At 36.6% G+C, this 16,967-nt stretch overlaps 1 pseudogene; it reads left to right on the top strand.

The window, feature by feature from the left end:
• Positions 1-401: 401 nt before the first annotated feature.
• Positions 402-16,967, top strand: part of LOC121141932 — a 105,608-nt pseudogene continuing 89,042 nt past the window's right edge.

Below are 16,967 nucleotides of genomic sequence, written 5' to 3' on the forward strand. Positions count from 1 at the left end.
TCCTTTGTTTTTGCAGATGAAATATATGTGTCTATCTATATCTGACTTGAAAAAAGTTTTTTTCCTGGATCAATGGAGACATGATGTTGTATTTTCTTTTATCTCTTGGAAAGATTCAAAGTTTATTGTTAAGTTTTTGTTTTAAACTGAATGTCACCAAGTAGTGTTCATTTCAGTTACTTCTTTGTTTTGACTAAGTATAACATTTAATTAGTCAGGAAATAAGGATTGTCAGTTAGTGAGAATGAACTCAGACACTTCAGAAAATAGTAAAATGAGCTAAACCCACACAGCACCTACAGATCTTTGGATGACGTAATCTCACCATGCACAGTTCTGAGAAGAACTAAAAAATAGTGCCTTCTTCCCCTGCCATATTTGCTTTAATAACTAACAGCAGTATTTGATCAAAATATTAAAAGCTGAAAGGCATCTCAGAAGATGCTGAAGGAACACTGCCTTTTCTTAATAAGAATATGTGGAGATTCAATTTCATCACTCAGTTTAGCTGGCTTTTAAAATATTCCCCTGTTGCCAAGGGAGCTTAGTGGTAGGTGTAGAAATGAGCTTAAAGCAAATTCTCAGAACAAGCTTTTACACAGCAGCAATTGCAGCATTCGTAAGTGGCAGCCCTTTCCATATGGAAGACAGAAGAGCGAAAAGTGAAAATGGCGTCACTCCTTCCACATCAGACACCTTAATTAACTGGTCCGTAATCACAGACTCTGCTCCAAATGAACAGAAGAGCTTTTTCTCCTTCTGAATGAAAAGGCACAGAAGGTATGCTACCCGTGCAATTCATTACTAGCAGGAACATCCTGAAAGGAGAGCTTTTGAATTCTGATTACCCTGGACTTCAACTTGGAACAGCAGAGGTTGTTTGCTGTTTCCTTACATAGATTTGGATCCTGTGAATTTTCTGTTCTCCCTGTCAGAAACTGTCTTTGGAAGTATGGGGGGGGGTTGTAAGGCACTTATTTATTTACTTTTTAAAAGGTAATGTTAAGATAAAAGGATGTTGTTTTTTGTACTGTGTAAGTTATAGAGCATTGTTACTAAAAAACACACGTTCAGCGAAGCTTATATGAACTCACAGCAGCATGCACCAGGTCCTTTGTGTGTGTGTGTATATATACATACACAATGCATGCATGCATGTATACATACATACATACATACATACGTAGTTTCTAGTTTAGTGTTCTTATGGGATTCTTGAGTGTGAGATTGAGTGGGCCTCTGATTCTTGTGTCTTTCTTGGGCTCTTTTCATGATGCCTGTTTTCCCTGTCTAACTTCATTGTGATGGCTTTTGTTTTGCCTTATTATATTTTATTTTGCTATATTTTTAGTATTAACTCTTAGAAGCCTGTTCATTTCCAACGAGAGAGAAAGGGAGTGAATCGAGAAGGGAGGTGGGGAAAAACTGGGAGGAACACAGAAGCTATTTTCAACAAAAGGAAAGGAAGAAAGAAAGTAAGGCAGACAGACAGATGGACAGAAGAAAGAAAGAAACACAAGTTCAATATGTCACATTGAAGTAGCACTTATAATACCTACCAAAATGAGAAGTATAGGACTTAAATTGCTAGTTGTGATATATGTATTTAAAACATTAATTTGTATTCAAAGTTCCAAAAATTTTTAAGAAAAGGAGAAGAGGTCAAAGGTCACTGAAACATACTCTTTGCAATCTGAAGAGGTGTTCTAATAGATTAGAGACAGGCAACTGCAAGGTTAAAGCCTTAGGAGTCCATCAGTAACAGAGACTTTCTCTTCTTCCTCCAGAGAAATCAGGAAGAGGCACAGGCTTCCTGACAAGTGGGGAACAAATTACAAGCTGTTGTTTCTCCCCAGGAAACTCAGGGAAGCCTTCCCAGGAGCTTCTGGGAAGACAGAATGCGGGAGAGTAGTTTAGTTATTTTGTTTCTTGCTTGTCTGAACATTTTTCCCTCTGGTTTTTCTCTGCATCACTCTCACTGAAATCTGAAGAATCTTTATCAATGCCAAACACTTGAAAAATCTATTGCAATAGAAAAAAATGTTGACTTCCAGCATCCTGGACCTACTTCAGGTAAATGCTACAACTAGTGGTTCTGCTTTAAGGACATTTTTGTCACCTTCAAAACTTGTTCCGACTGACTACTGGAATGAAAGGGTACAGAAGTGATGAGGATATCCTTCTTGGTACTTTGAGGACCATCACTGTCTCCCTATTTAGAATGACCAGTCAGAATGCAATCTAGGATCTTTAATTCACAGTACCAGACATCGTCATGAGTTTACAGGTGAAAAAAATTTCAACAGAAGGATTACTTTCAGAAAGAGGTGACTAAATATTATATTCACAGGCATAGAATTCTCAGAATAGACTAATAATTTAAAATATGCTTAGTTGAGATATGAAAGAAGTTGCAAAGTCATAAGAATTAATTAGAAATTGATTGAGAATTATAATACTTAAAAACAAAATGTAAATGAATGAAACTTAAATCTGAAGGACTTGGTTGATGAAGAGTTTTGTCCAGTATCACATTGGGTGTTATCAGAAGGTAACATAAAAAGGGATGTTGTAAACAGACCAAAAAAACTGAAAAAATTGCCAATTAGAAGTAAAATCACTAATATTCAGTTAATGTGCTTCCTGGGAGAAATTGTGGACATTTTGTAGTTGGGGTAGGGGCAAAATGATGTCGGGTAGGAAATACAATCTATTAATTCTTACAACTAATGAAAAAAAGAACAGACTTCTTGTTTGTGAAGCCCCTTTTCAGCAGGATGCTCTGTACAATCACTGGCTTCTTTTACTCTTATCTCATTGGATAACAATTAGATTCTAGAGAATTACATAAAATGGAAACTATTTTAGAGAGAATAATATTCCAACTAATAAGGAGAAACATTTAGATAAAATTGAGGCTTCATAACACTAATTACCTGTGCAAACAAAGGGTATTCAATCCAACCAGGCTTTGAATAGGAAATATGAGAATATTTATTGCACAAACACCTAAGTTGAAACATAAAGTACAAAGTAGGACATGAAGTATTGCTGGCCTCAAAGTTCAGGACATATTAAGATTATTCGAAAAATGTGAATTGAAGAAAATATCCAAATTCTGAGTATTGTTATCATTATCTTGAAGGTTGGAAAGGGAGAGAAGACAAAACCTTACAAGGTACACACATTGCTATTAAAAGAACTTATAAAGGAAAAATAAACAGGAGGCAGTATATAGAGATCATATATTAGGAGCAGCAGCCAATAGAATAAGAAGAATTTGCACATAGAGGAAGCATTCTGGTAGGTGCTAGTCAAGTTAGGAGTGCAAATGTATATGGCAATGCAACTTCATCCCAAAGTTTTGCATTTTTGAAGAACTGCAGCAAAGGATGATATGAGAGTACATGTGAAGATGCTCACTGATTTTGAAGTCATTGTTTCTTAAAGGTATTCTTTGTGAGGTGAGTGGATGAGTCAAGGTCACTCTACAGAGTGACAGAAATAGCTATTTTAGCCACAGGCCCTGTAGCAGCACATGACAGAGGATGTGCCATTTTTGTGCTACGTTGTGACATGTATAACCCTAGGCATGTACTCTTTGTGAGTGTTTTGTTAAATGAAGCCTGAACTCTAAGTGTTCTCAGAGGTGGAGACTGAAGTGTCCATGGGCCATGAATGGGATGCTGACAAGATTTGAAAGCTAGTCTTCGCTTAAATTATAATCATGTTCCTGGAGCAGGAGATGTGTTTTAAGAATTCTGAGTTTCAGTCTTTTATTGATAATTATGGATCAACAAAACAACAAGAGAAGGAAATGAGAGATTAAAATAACTGGTTTATCATTAAAAGAGTCAAGACAGCTTGTTAAGTATTAACAGTTGGAAGAGCTTTTAGAAATGGAGTTATGCTGCATGGAATATCAAACTTGTTTCAAATTCCTTAATCATTTTTCATCTATTTTCAAGCTATGCTACACATGCATAAGCTTTACTTTACTACAAGGAAATGCCTGATATGATGTCCTTACTTCACCAAGGTGTTTTAAGTAAATCACAGTTTTAGGACTCAAGCCCAAAGGCATAGAGCAGGCTCAGCTAGAGCAGTCCTTGACTGTATGTATCATCTACAACAGGAACTGCAATGGTTGGGAGCAAATACACATGACATAGAAGGGAGAGAGAGACAGAGACACAGAGACAGAGACACACAGAGACACACAGAGACAGACAGAGACATTGAGAGAGACAGAGATACACAAGACAGACAGTCATAGAGACAAAGCAAAAACATGTTGTCTTTTCAAGACATATGTCAGGCCTATTAACTGGATTTATTTACCTCCCAATAATTCTATCCTGGAAATCAGACTTTTAACACATAGACATTAGGGAACACTATTAATATTCAAAGCAGAGCACATGCTGAAATAATTCCAACCTTGTAATGTCAGAGAACCAGTAGCTACAAAGAAGACCCATGGGATAGTGGTGAAATGCTCAGCTCTGGGACAGCAATGAAAATTCAAAACTCAGTCCTATAATTATGCAATTTTTAATGTAATTATATATTAAATGTGCTTGGCATATAATAATTGTTAAATGTTTCCCTCATTTTCTTTAGTTAATATTAACCCAATTGAAGAGGTAAATCTTCATTTATGTGATTTATAGATCACATCTATGTGTCTGTATCCAAATCGGGCAAGGCTAAAGACTTGGAATCATCTGATTCTCATTGCTCAGTTGGGCTCAATTTAAAACCTACTTGCATTAGTCTCTGGAGAATTATGTTGGCTAAACAGAATTTTGATTCTGTCTGTGATCATTTCACATACACAGACTTGGCCTATTACTCCATAGTGAGCTCTGAAATTCTTGATTAATGAAAAGCTATGCAAGTTACACACAGTTATTTTTGATATGACACAATGTGCTCTCCTTTTCTTGTGTTTTTGAGGTACAATACTATAGCATTTGAATAAGGATATTACTGCCAGTTGTATTTCTTAAATATTTTATGAAAAATAGAATACCCATACTCTATAATTCAAAATCATTTTGTGTTCCAGTCATATGCTTTCTGACATTTGAACTCTAAATATTATGCTTTTTGATGTATCTGGGGTTGTTTATTACATTTGTTCTTTCCTTTAGCTTACAAAAATAGAATTAGTATTGCTAATTTAGCAACCAAGATGAGGTAGATAGAGAAAAATTCTGAAAATAATATATTTGTCAAAGCACATGCAAATATGAATAATAATGTTTATGACTTAGGTACTTGTACTTGCTTTCAGATTATTGCAATACTACACCAAAGATCAGTTAAAAGAGTAGATGTTTTAAATATATACAAATAAACAGACAGTGGAGGATTCTACTAAGGTATTGTTTTTAGGTTAGATTTATGGTGTGTGTGTGTGTATGTGTGTGTGTGTGTGTGTGTCTGTGTGTGTGCGTGTAATAGAGATAACCAGTTTGAAGAGATAGAGGACATCAAGACGGCCCCTATATCATTGTGCGCAAAGCTAATAAGAATTTACAGAGACTAAGGCATCATGCATGGGGCCTGCATAGGGGGGTCTGCACTCAGGACCTCTGTGTGTATATTATGGATTTTAGTTTAGTGTTTTTTATTGGACTACCAAGTGTGAGGAAAAGTGGGTCTATGATTTTAGTGCCTTCTCTTTGACTCCTTTCCTTCTGTTGGTTTGTCTTTTCCAAGTTCAAGGTTATAGTTTTCATTTTATTTTACTGTGTTTTATTTTGTTATTTTTTAAAAGTGAATGAATGAATAAAAACATACCATTAAGATAAAAGTTAACATCTGAACTGTCACTTATACCTGTTAGTAGAAGGAAAAATCAATTTTCTCCAATAGAGTTAATACTGAGTCATGTTCAACAGTAGTAGATTAACATATAATGGATGTCACAGTTTTTTGTTTGCTTTTATTTGGTTACAGTTTAGTATGTTTTTTTAATTTTGTTTCCTTTGTTTTGAGGTTGTACTGCTTTTTTTTTTAGAAAGAATTTAAAATTTGGTGGGTATCGGGGAGGTGGAGGTGAGGATCTGGAAGGACATGCTGAAGAGAAAAATAAGATACATTAAATTTAAAATTATTTTAAATTATAAGAGATATATAAAAGAAATAAAGTTAAATTTGGAAAAATAAACAAGAGAGAGGACTCAGAAAAAACTGCTTATTGTTTAAACTTCAGAATAAATGTGCTCTCCTTTTCTTGTGTTTTGAGATACAATACTATAGCATTTGAATAAGGATATTACTGCCAGTTGTATTTCTTACATATTTTATGAAATGTGACTTACAGTAGTACTCTCAGCAATAAAAGGATGCAAGAAACACTAATCAGAATTTCAGCTTTGTTGTAATTCAGATGTGAAAACAGAATTCCCATTCCTCTGGGAGATTTTTCCTGGTCCTCAGCTGGAAGCAATTCCTTGCTCTTCTCACTTCCCATGCCTCTCTGAGAGCATTTAGTATTTTGTGGTGATTTACAGACACTCTCTAGGGTCTTATGATATTGTGAGATTATAAACTAATTGAGTGGAAGATTTATATCTGATTCTTCAGTCTGGAAAGCAGTTGCTTCTAATAGACAAGCGTGGAGTTTAAAGTCAGCGAGAATCCAGTTACATGTCAAGCAAAGTCGTTGAGCTATTGCAAGTCATTAATTTTTCCTATGCTTCAATTTCCTCATACATAACATGGGCAATGATCATATTTAGGTTATAACACTTAAGAAAGATAACATGAAGTAACTCATATTCTGCAGTCGCCTGCCGTAGGTATTTAACGAATGTTACCTCTCTTCTTTCATATCCTTAAAAAGTAAGCCAGTAAATTTGCAGCTGTGTCTCTCTCAAGGCAAAGACGCATAGCCAAGATGTTAAACAAGCATGCCTTATGGACTGTAATTACAGATCAGCTTCACCTGCCTTCAGCCCATTCATCCAGTTTACTCAATGGAGCTACAATCTTCTTTTCTACAGGATGAAATTTTAAGGAAAGCTCACAATTTTTCTGATCACCTTCAAACAGCCAAAATTTCCAATCAACTACCTAAAGGATTTATGTTATGTAATATTTAAAATGCAAACTCAGACATCCTCTTACGGTTGCTTTCCCTTCTTGGCTCAGTTTTGTTCCTGAGTTATTTCACGATTGAGATGGTCAAAGAGCATCCTGGCTTCATTTCTCTTTCCCTGACTTGGGCATCTGAATGTAGAAAATAAGTCAAAGAGGCTGAAGAATGGTTAAAATAAGAGGAAAAATGCTTTCTGAGCCTTAGAGATTTGCTGACAGGGGGCAGATTGCCATGCAGACATCATGTTGAGAACTGAATCTGCCAGAGGGAACAATTTTCCGAAATCGAACAGCACCTTGCAAGGTTTGAGAAATGCGATATTGACTTGCTTGCTTCTTGACCTGAACATTCCAATGGACTTACAGCATTTTAGACCACCCTGATGTGCATCATTTCTTACTGTTGAACTTGTCTCAGTCCTGCTGGTCATACTCAAAGCATGCTAGTTATATGTACCCACTTCCTGTTATTAAAGCCACAGTCTAGCTTCTCCTCAGGAGAATGTGTACTTGGCCCAATTGAGTGTATACGCTATGATTAGCATGCTATTTTACATCCAACTATATCAGCTTTAATTTTAATGCCATTCATGATTTTTTAAAAGTATGTAACCTAAAGAATCAAGAAAATGATAATCCCATTAGCACTGGCACACCTTACAGATTGTTAATTTATATTTATTTACCTAAGATGCAAATTTTCTTTTATGGTAGTTTCAGAAGATTCTTTAGGAACTATTCCCTTGCAGCCCCATCATACTTCAGTGTTCTGTTATGAATGAGATGATTTCTTTGCCTAAGAGTGTTAACAGGTCATTCCTTCATTTAAATATCCTTAGACCTTTTGCTGTATCTCATAAATTCTTATAAATCGATTAGTGAAGGAAGATGTATTTTATACTTCAGGAACATGTATTTTAAAGAAGAAGATAGTCAACATAGATGCAGCGAGCACTGGAAACAACATATTTGATATGCACTTAAGTAACAAAGAAAATGGAATTAATTTAAAGTTAATTAGGGATACTCTTGGATAGAGTGAAATTGAGTAGGGTAATTGCTGAGACAATAACTTGGAAGTCTCCTTATCTCCACAGGTTCAGAGTTTTGCAGTGTGATTTTGTACGTATGAGGTGGAATCTCCTCTGATTCCTAGACCCTGGGCTTGACCATGTGGTTCACTGTGGGTACTAGACAAAGAAAAGGCAGGAGATAGCATGCACTTTATTTTTCCTCAAAATTGAAGGTCTTCTCTAGACTAAGAGTTTCTCATATGAAGATGTAATCTTTGGATTTTCATCCATTTCCTCTCTACTCAGGTTGAGGTTAAATAATGTTTGTGTGAGGTGATTCACCTTGAGTCTTCTCTACAGTAGTCAACCCCCAAAGCCACTAAAAACTAATAACAGCTACCTCAAACCACTGAGAGATTATCAGCTGACTTATTAACATTTTAGGAAGGCTAGAAGGAAGTTCAGGGAATACCCTCAGATGGTTGGAATGACAGAGGTGTCCAGAAAGGAAAATCACTGAGCTCTAGAGGGAAATGTAAGGAAATAAATATGATACTAAGGTGATGAGCAGGACCATGACTACATACTTTAGTAAAAGGTTTTTTAATCGACACTTCCATACATTTACATAATGAATTTAAATAATTTTCACCCTCTATTTTCCTTTCTCAAATTTCCCTTTCTCCAAATGCAGTTCTATTCTTTTGCTTGACTGATTCTTATTTCAGCTTTCTGGATTCACAGTTGGTAAGACTGTTGATGACTTTTCTCCTCTAGCATCCTTAAAGTTCTTTTCTGGTACTGTGACATCATCAAGGAAGGAGGAAACTGCTGGAAGGCAGATCCAGCTTGACTTCTACATGGCCTATGATTAAAGTACGCTTGGGGTTTTGGTGATAGAGTCTTACAATAAAGTTCTCTTTGCCTTATATATTGATTCAGGGTATGCCACTTGAACCTGGAGTTGCTGACTCAGCTAGCCTAGCTATCCAGCTTGCCTCCCCTGCACTAGGATTACAGGTGACTCACCATGTCTGCTCAGTGTGTATGTGGTTCTGGGGCTCTGAACTTATACTTGAACAACAAGCACTTAACTACTGAGCCAGTTCTCCAATTGTTGACTATAATTCTTTTGAAGACTACTTTTTAAATTATTGTTCTTTATGAATAGTTAGTGGTAATTTCATTTATACATTCATTCATTTTTCTAAATTGGTATAGTTATAAAAAATAATGGTAGTTTTAATATGCCTAAAGTCTGAGATAGATTCTGGGAATAAGACTTAAAGACTAAAACAATTCCTGACCCCAAGGAGTACATGACAATTGTACTATTTGAATGCTGTTTCTAAAGACATTTGTAGCATATGTTTGGAAAAGAATGCCATCCAGATACTTTTAGAGTGAATAGTACAAAAATGCGTTTAGAGTTGACTTGAACAATAAAACTATATGATGGCACTTATAGTAAAGGACCAAAAGTTGGGGACTTCAGTGGTGATTTAATTAATTTTGTTTGTTTGTCTTATTCTTGGATGCAGTTTTAGGAGATGGCTCAGGTTGGCCTTGAACCCTTAGTTCTCCTGCGTCAGCTACCTGGTTGCTGGAATTAAAGGTGTGCACCAAATTCCTTGCCACATAATCAGTCTAGTATTTAACTCAATTTATCCTGCTTTTGTTGCCTTCTGTGACTCCACTCTAGCTTCAGCTTCATAATAGGTAGGCTGCACTAGCTCTGGAGTTCACTTTCTGTACTTAAGGCTCTCCACGGGTTCAGACAGAACATCAGTTATGAGGCACTTATCAGGAGCATTAAGGAAGTCTTCCTAACATCTACGTCTCCTAAACTGTGCCAGGGTAGAGCTAGGAAGACATGTACAAAAGTCAAGTGCATCTTTTAGGCGGGAAGCCGATCAGTGGTCTCTAAGTGTTTATACTTGTAGGTCAAGTTGGTCATTTGAGAAACTTCTAGATTGTGTTCTGAAGAAAAAAAAGAAGTTTGAACTACTGTTTAGAAGTTTAGAATATATACCACTGTGGATACAAACATAATCTCAGGAAAGGCTACTTCAATAGTGAACAGGAGATACATTGGTGAAAATAATATTTTAGTTATATTTGGGAAGCAGGCAGGGAAAGGAAGAATAAAAGGGTAACACGTCTAAAAAGAAGTGGAGAGCTTGAGAAATCTGTAGACCATGGGGTTTTGTAGAGGAAGGGAATAAACTAGCTTCTTTGGAGCATAGCCATACATAGATATTTATGTGTTTGAAGAGACTCCTGACTTCAAAGAGGTTCAGAATATCCAGAAACAGACATATTGAACTTTAACTGCTGTATGACCGTCTAAGAGATTTTCCAGGGAATGAGATCAATAAGGAATGTTTTGCGCACACTTGTCTTTAATTAGTCTAAAGAATAATTGGTACTGTATTGCTATGTATAACTAGAGTTTCCTTTCAATGATTTCCTTTAAAATGCAGAAAAAAAAGAACGCTAGAGCCAGGTTTAAAGTATTTGAATTTCTTCCTGTAAGTTTATGTGGTATCACAGGCCTTCAATGCTAGGACTCTAGTGACAAATGGAGGTGGATCTCTGTGAGCTCAAGGCCAGCCTAGTCTACATAGTGATTTCTACAACACCCAGCACCAGGGCTATGTAGAGAGAATGCGTCTCCAAAAAGAAAACAAAAAGGAAAAAAGAAAAGAAAAGAAAATGAATTCCAATCCTGACTCCTTTGAGCTGCTTGGTTTTGGGCAATTCCTGTAATTTTTCTGTTGTGTAATTAATTTTCTGTGAAAGGAACATAAAAGAGTATCTGTTTAACATTTGGTAACAGATGAAATGTTTTGACATACATTAAACAGTTGGAAGAGTATCTGCTAAGGATTGTGTGCACAATCACTAGGGACTATTGACTAGTGGCTTTGTTGATGTTCTTTGCAGACTACCATTGGAGTAAGTGCTTAGGACAGGAGAGGAAGGTAAAGAAGCCTCTGGCCTCTCTTTCTTGAACAAAGAGCTATGAAACAGAAGGAAGCAAACAGAAAAGGATGAATTAATCTGTAAATCATAAAGAAGACATCTTATTTGCCCGTCTCCAAACTGGCTGTAGTTCATCTTTCTAAATTATACTGTGCATGTAATGTGTGAGCTTGGTGCAGGTAAATAGTGAAGATGTTTCCTCCAAAAGGGAGGAGGAAAGAACCATTGCCTTCCTTACAGCCCTAACTGTGTATGTAGGTAGACCTCTACAATTGGAGAAACTAGGATGATGGAGGGAGAAAGACTTCCAAGGATGAGAGAACTTGGAGATATTTCCTGTTTGGGGAGGTTACCAACTAAGATAAAGACTGAGAGAAGCTTGGAACCTGCTCATTCTTTCTCATTGCCAACCTCTGCTTTTTTTTTTTTTTTTTTTTTTGCAAAGTCTGAGCAGAGTATTTGATGTGCTGGTAGGGCCCTTCTGTTTGAGCTGGTATGTATATTCTTCTTCAGTTTTCAAAGAGGTAGGAAGTCAGGAATGCTTCAATCCTGTGTTTGTTATTAGTCTGTTCAACTATGTGGAAGGATTTCCTTCCTTATAATTCAGTGATAATATTTCTTAATTGAGATGATAAAAATTATTCAGAAAGCCATGCTTTTGTCTGTTTTTGCGTTCCAGCTATAGATAATCACCCTTGCTCCTCTCTGCAGAGTTTTGGAGTAGACCTGACTGGAATGATGAGGAAAAGAGGGGCAAACACACAGACACATGTACAAAAACAAGGCTGGGACTTGGTGAGGCATGTGCCCTCAAATGGAGGTGCATCACTGCCAACAGTAACCTGGAAAATCAGCATGTTTATTTTATACATTTGAATCAAGGAAGTGGGCTTAGTGCATACAGTTAAATAAGGAGGCAGGTTTAACTCATCTCTGTAGGGAGTCTCTGTGGGAGAACAGTCTCAAGTTGTGATCATGCTAAATGAGGAGAGAATGGCTGATAGTTTCTGCAAACACTGGTTGACTTTCCTAAACATTTAAACTTGGACCAGAGGAAGACTTTGGCATCTGTCTGATCCTGACCCAGGAAGCTTTGCTATTCCCATGGATCTTAGACATCAGATTCTTTGGTGTGTCTATGTCCATGCCTATTATGCAAGTTTACTTAGGACTTTATCTGCTCCTCACACATTCATTCACTCAGGACTTGTTTTGAAAGTCCTAACCCCTGGCACTTCTAGATACACTCTTTTTTGGAAATAAACTATTGATGAATGTAACTGAGTAGAGATAAGGTCATACTAGACTATCATAAATCATATTAGAGCTCCATAAACCTAGTGGGTAGGGTGCATATTGGAAGAGAAAGACACATAGGGACGCAGGCCTTATTGCAACAGAGGCAGTAATTGGATTGATGTGACTATAAGTAAGGACATACCAAGGTTTTTCCAGTAATTCTAAGATGTAATGAAAATGTAAGGAAATCTGTGTCCCTAGAGTCTTCAGAGCAGGCAAGGCCTACATATTTTTTCTGACTTTTAATTCATCTAGCTGTGAAAGAATGCCTTTCTAGTATCCAAAAACACCAAGTTTGCAGCAGTTTGGTAGTGATGCCCTAGGAAACTAATAAGCTTTCACTGATATACTTGAAATATCTCTAGAGTATTGGGTATAGTATGTATTAGAGTCTCTGGGGTTTAAAGCTAGATTTTTATGTCATTGTGCATGGCTTTTTGCAAAGGGCGAAATTAATATTTTCAACAGATAAAATTCTCCAACAACAAATGAGCAGATCCGTTTAAGAAATTCTGGATTTCCAGTAAATTTATGAAGACTGTGAGGGAGAATGTCCTTCTCATTAGTTGTCATAAAGAGTGGCCATCCTGTGCCTGCCAACATAGATAGTCACAACTTCATCATTATTTTGTTCTTAAATTTTAAAGTGCTTTTATTAATGTTCCTTTCAGTGTGTCTGATTTGTTTTGCTGGATGGAAATCAGAATGATAACTAGATCTTCATAGGATGCCTCAATCAACTTTGGTTCTGTTTTGTTTTGGATAGACTTAATGAGGTGCATAAAGATTTATCAGTCCCCTGGACACTTTTTTTATTCCTTGGTAAAGGAATCTGAACATAACGGGTGCTGATGAAGAATGACAGAGCATTTTAGTTTGTGCCTATGAAATTGCTGTTTATTCAGCTCATAACAAATACATTTTAAATTTAATTTGAAGTTTCCCTTCTCTTCTCTGTATGAACCTCTACTTCTGAATGCTTCTCACGGCCAAAATGCTTCCCTAAATTGGATAGACACACCATTGCTTCTGAGACCAAATTAGCCTCCTAGATGGGTTGCCTGGTGCCCACACTGTCAGCACCACCACACTCTGTAGGCCAGCTGCCAGCTTTAAGTGTCCAGGGAGATATCAGGTTCCTAACCGATTTTCTCCCTCTTCCCAACCTAATTATTTGGAGTCCTTCAAGCTTTCCAGAAATATCTGCAATTAGTCAGATGGTATCTAGGGCTTTGTTTAAAATTACAATAGAAAATTTATCAAGACCATTTGGTCTAATTTCACTCATCATCTTCCCCAGTGGATTTTTCCTCTTTTCTCTGGATATTTAGAAATGAAGATCCATGATTATTATACAATTACAGAGAAAAGAAGTAATAATAATGCTTGAAATGATTATTGTACTATTAAGAGGGTTGGTATGTGTAAAGATGACATAAAGATTTTGTTCTGAAGCTCAAACAATGAGGGATTGCTAGCCTTATATCTGCCCTTTGCTGACGGTGCTTAGAGCCCTGGCCTAGCAAACCCAGGGATCATGAGTTTGTTATCCTCTAGAGTTGAAACCTGCTTTTTATATTTAGTTGCTGGTGCAAAGTTATTTAATAACATTTTTGTAAGAATTGAAGTATAAACTGATTAATCAGAGAAAAATTTGAGACATTTCATTTTGTTATTGTACCATAAGTTTGATTTATATTTCTCCTGTTTTCTATTTTCTTTTGCAAGCTATAAACTGCCTGAGTCTTAATCATTACAAGTAACAGTATAAAACACATATTTGCATTTAATTAAAGGACTTCCTTAACACAGCATTACATATGAAGCTGAAGGCCTCCTTGTCTCCCATGCCCAGTGTCATTTATACTCTCATCTCCACAGAATCAGCAACTTCATAGATCTAATATAAAGCATTCTAGCTATCTCTAGTAGTGTATAAATAAATGAAAAATCCTTCATGTACTAAGAACCTTTTAACAACTTAGCAGATGATATTAATATGTTCAACCTGTCATGAAACTTATCTTTTTCTTTATTATCATATTTAGAATCTGTATTTGAAAGTTAGGAAATTGCATAGTCAAACTACCTTAAGATTCTACTTCAGCACAGTCAGACAGCCATCACTGGGGATACAAATGACAACAGATGCAGGCTTGGTTACGGTGGAAAGGAAATTCTCACACAGTGAGTGGGAGGGTAAACTACTGTAGCCATGTTATAAATCAGTCTGGAGGTTTCTTACCTAGCTGGAAATGGACCTACATATGATACAGTTATATTACTCCTAGGCACATGATATCCTACCCCAGAGGTATTTGAACTTCCAGTTTTGCAGGAACTGTATTTGCAATGACAATGAAATGGAATTAACATAGATGTCATTCAACAGATGTATAGATAAGCATTACTCAGGATAAAATGAAATCTTGAAATTTGCAGGTCAATGGATAGAACCATATATATATATATATATATATATATTTAAAGTTACCTAAAAAATCAGTAGCTCTGCTATATACAAATGACAAAGTGGCTGAGAAAGAAATCAGAGACTCAACACCCTTTACAGTATCCTCAAATAATATTAAATGTCTTGGTGAAATTCTAACCAAGAAAATGAAAGATCTGTATGTCAAAAATCTCAAATCTTTGAAGAAAGAAATTGAAGAAAATGTTAGAAGATGGAAAGATCTCCCATGCTCATGGATTGGTAGGATTAATATAGTAAAAATGGGCATATTATCAAAAACAATCTATAGATTCAATGCCATCTCCATTAAAATCCCAACACAATTCTTTTAAACTGTGAAAGAACAATACTTAACTTCATAGGGAAAAACAAAACAAAAAACCCAGGAGAGCTAAAATAAATCCTGTACAATAAAATATATTCCACAGGCATCACCATCCCTGATTTCAAGCTCTACTACAGAGCTATAGTAATAACAGCCACATGGTATTGGCATAAAAGCAGACAGGTGGATCAATGATATTGAATCAAAGACCTAGTCATAAATCCACACACCTATGGACACATGATTTTCAACAAAGAAACCAAAATTGTACAGTGTAAAAAGTAAAGCATCTTCAACAAATGCTGCTGGGCTAACTAGATGTCAGCATGTAGAAGGATGCAAATAGATCCTTTCATATCAACCTGTACAAAACTCAAGTCCAAGTGATCAAAGACCTCAACACAAATCCAGACACATTGAACTTGATAGAAGAGTTAGTGAGAAACTTCCTGGAACACAGTGGTACAGGAGACAACTTCCTGAACAAGACATGGGCACTAAGATCTACAATTAATAAGTGGTCCTCATGAAATTGAAAAGTTTCTATAAAACAAAGGACAGTGTGTAGCTGGAGGTGTTGAAGACAGATAGTTATTGTTATGGTTTTCCTTAGTTATGATAAAAGATAAGTTACATATAAAACTTTAGGCTTACAAAAATAGGATAGGTGATAGAATATTTCGTTTAAATTTTACCAAATGTTAATGGAATAAATATTGTTAACTATAGCTCTTGCTTGGTAACAGTTTTTTTTATTTTTTTTTAAATTTAAATTAGAAAAAAGCTTGCTTCACATGTCAATCCCAGATCCCTCTTCCTCCCCTCCTCCCCCATGTCCCCCCCCCAGGTCCTCCAGGACCCACCTAACCCCTCCTACGTTCCCCAGGGTGGGTGAGACCCTCCATAGGGGTTCTCCAGCGTCTGTCATTTCGTTCACGGCAGGGTCTAGGCCTTCCCTCAAGAGTCCAGGCTGAGAGAGTATCCCTCATTGTGGGATGGGCACCCAAAGTTCATTTGTATGCTGATCTACTACCCAAGGCTCCGTAGATTGCCTAGGCCTTCTCACTGGCACCCACATTTAGGGGGTCTGGATCAGTCCCATGCTGAGCTCTCAGCCATCAGGTCCAAGAGCTTCCCCCTTGTTCAGGTCAGCTGTTTCTGAGGGTTTCACCAGCCCAGTCTTGACACTCCTCCCTCTCTGTCACTGTGTTCCAGGAGTTCATTTCGGTTATTAGCTGTGGGTGTCTACCTCTGCTTCTGTCAGTCACTGGATGAAGGTTCTAGGATGGCATACAAGGTAGTCATCAAAATCATTATCAGAGAGGGGCATTTAAGGTAGTCTCTCCACTATTGCTTAGTTTGCCAGTTGGTGTTATCAAGTTTTTTAATACGTAATTTTACTATGTTAAAGTCAAAACCTTCTTTGACAAAAAGGGGAATTGTAGTGGCATTTTGCCATGGCAGTGAACTTGTAGTAGTGGCTACACCCTTTGGGCATGGATTCAGGTACAAATGTGACTCCATAAGATAAAGGAGGGGTAAGTGAATTTTCTCTTGGGTTGAGGACAGCATCAGAAGCATAGAGACTGCATCTTCTGGAGCAATATGACCTCTGCAGTTATTTACTTTTATCTGTGTAAGTTTTTCCCTAATAAAACACCTATTATTTTGTTTATTTTGGGCCTGGTGAACTCTTTTAAATCTCATTGTTTTTAAACGAATTCTTTTCTCTTGCAATATACAGGAAAATATTCCAAATCTT

The sequence above is a fragment of the Mesocricetus auratus genome, unplaced genomic scaffold (genome assembly GCF_017639785.1).
Source record: "Mesocricetus auratus isolate SY011 unplaced genomic scaffold, BCM_Maur_2.0 Super-Scaffold_100008, whole genome shotgun sequence".
Lineage (NCBI taxonomy): Eukaryota > Metazoa > Chordata > Mammalia > Rodentia > Cricetidae > Mesocricetus > Mesocricetus auratus.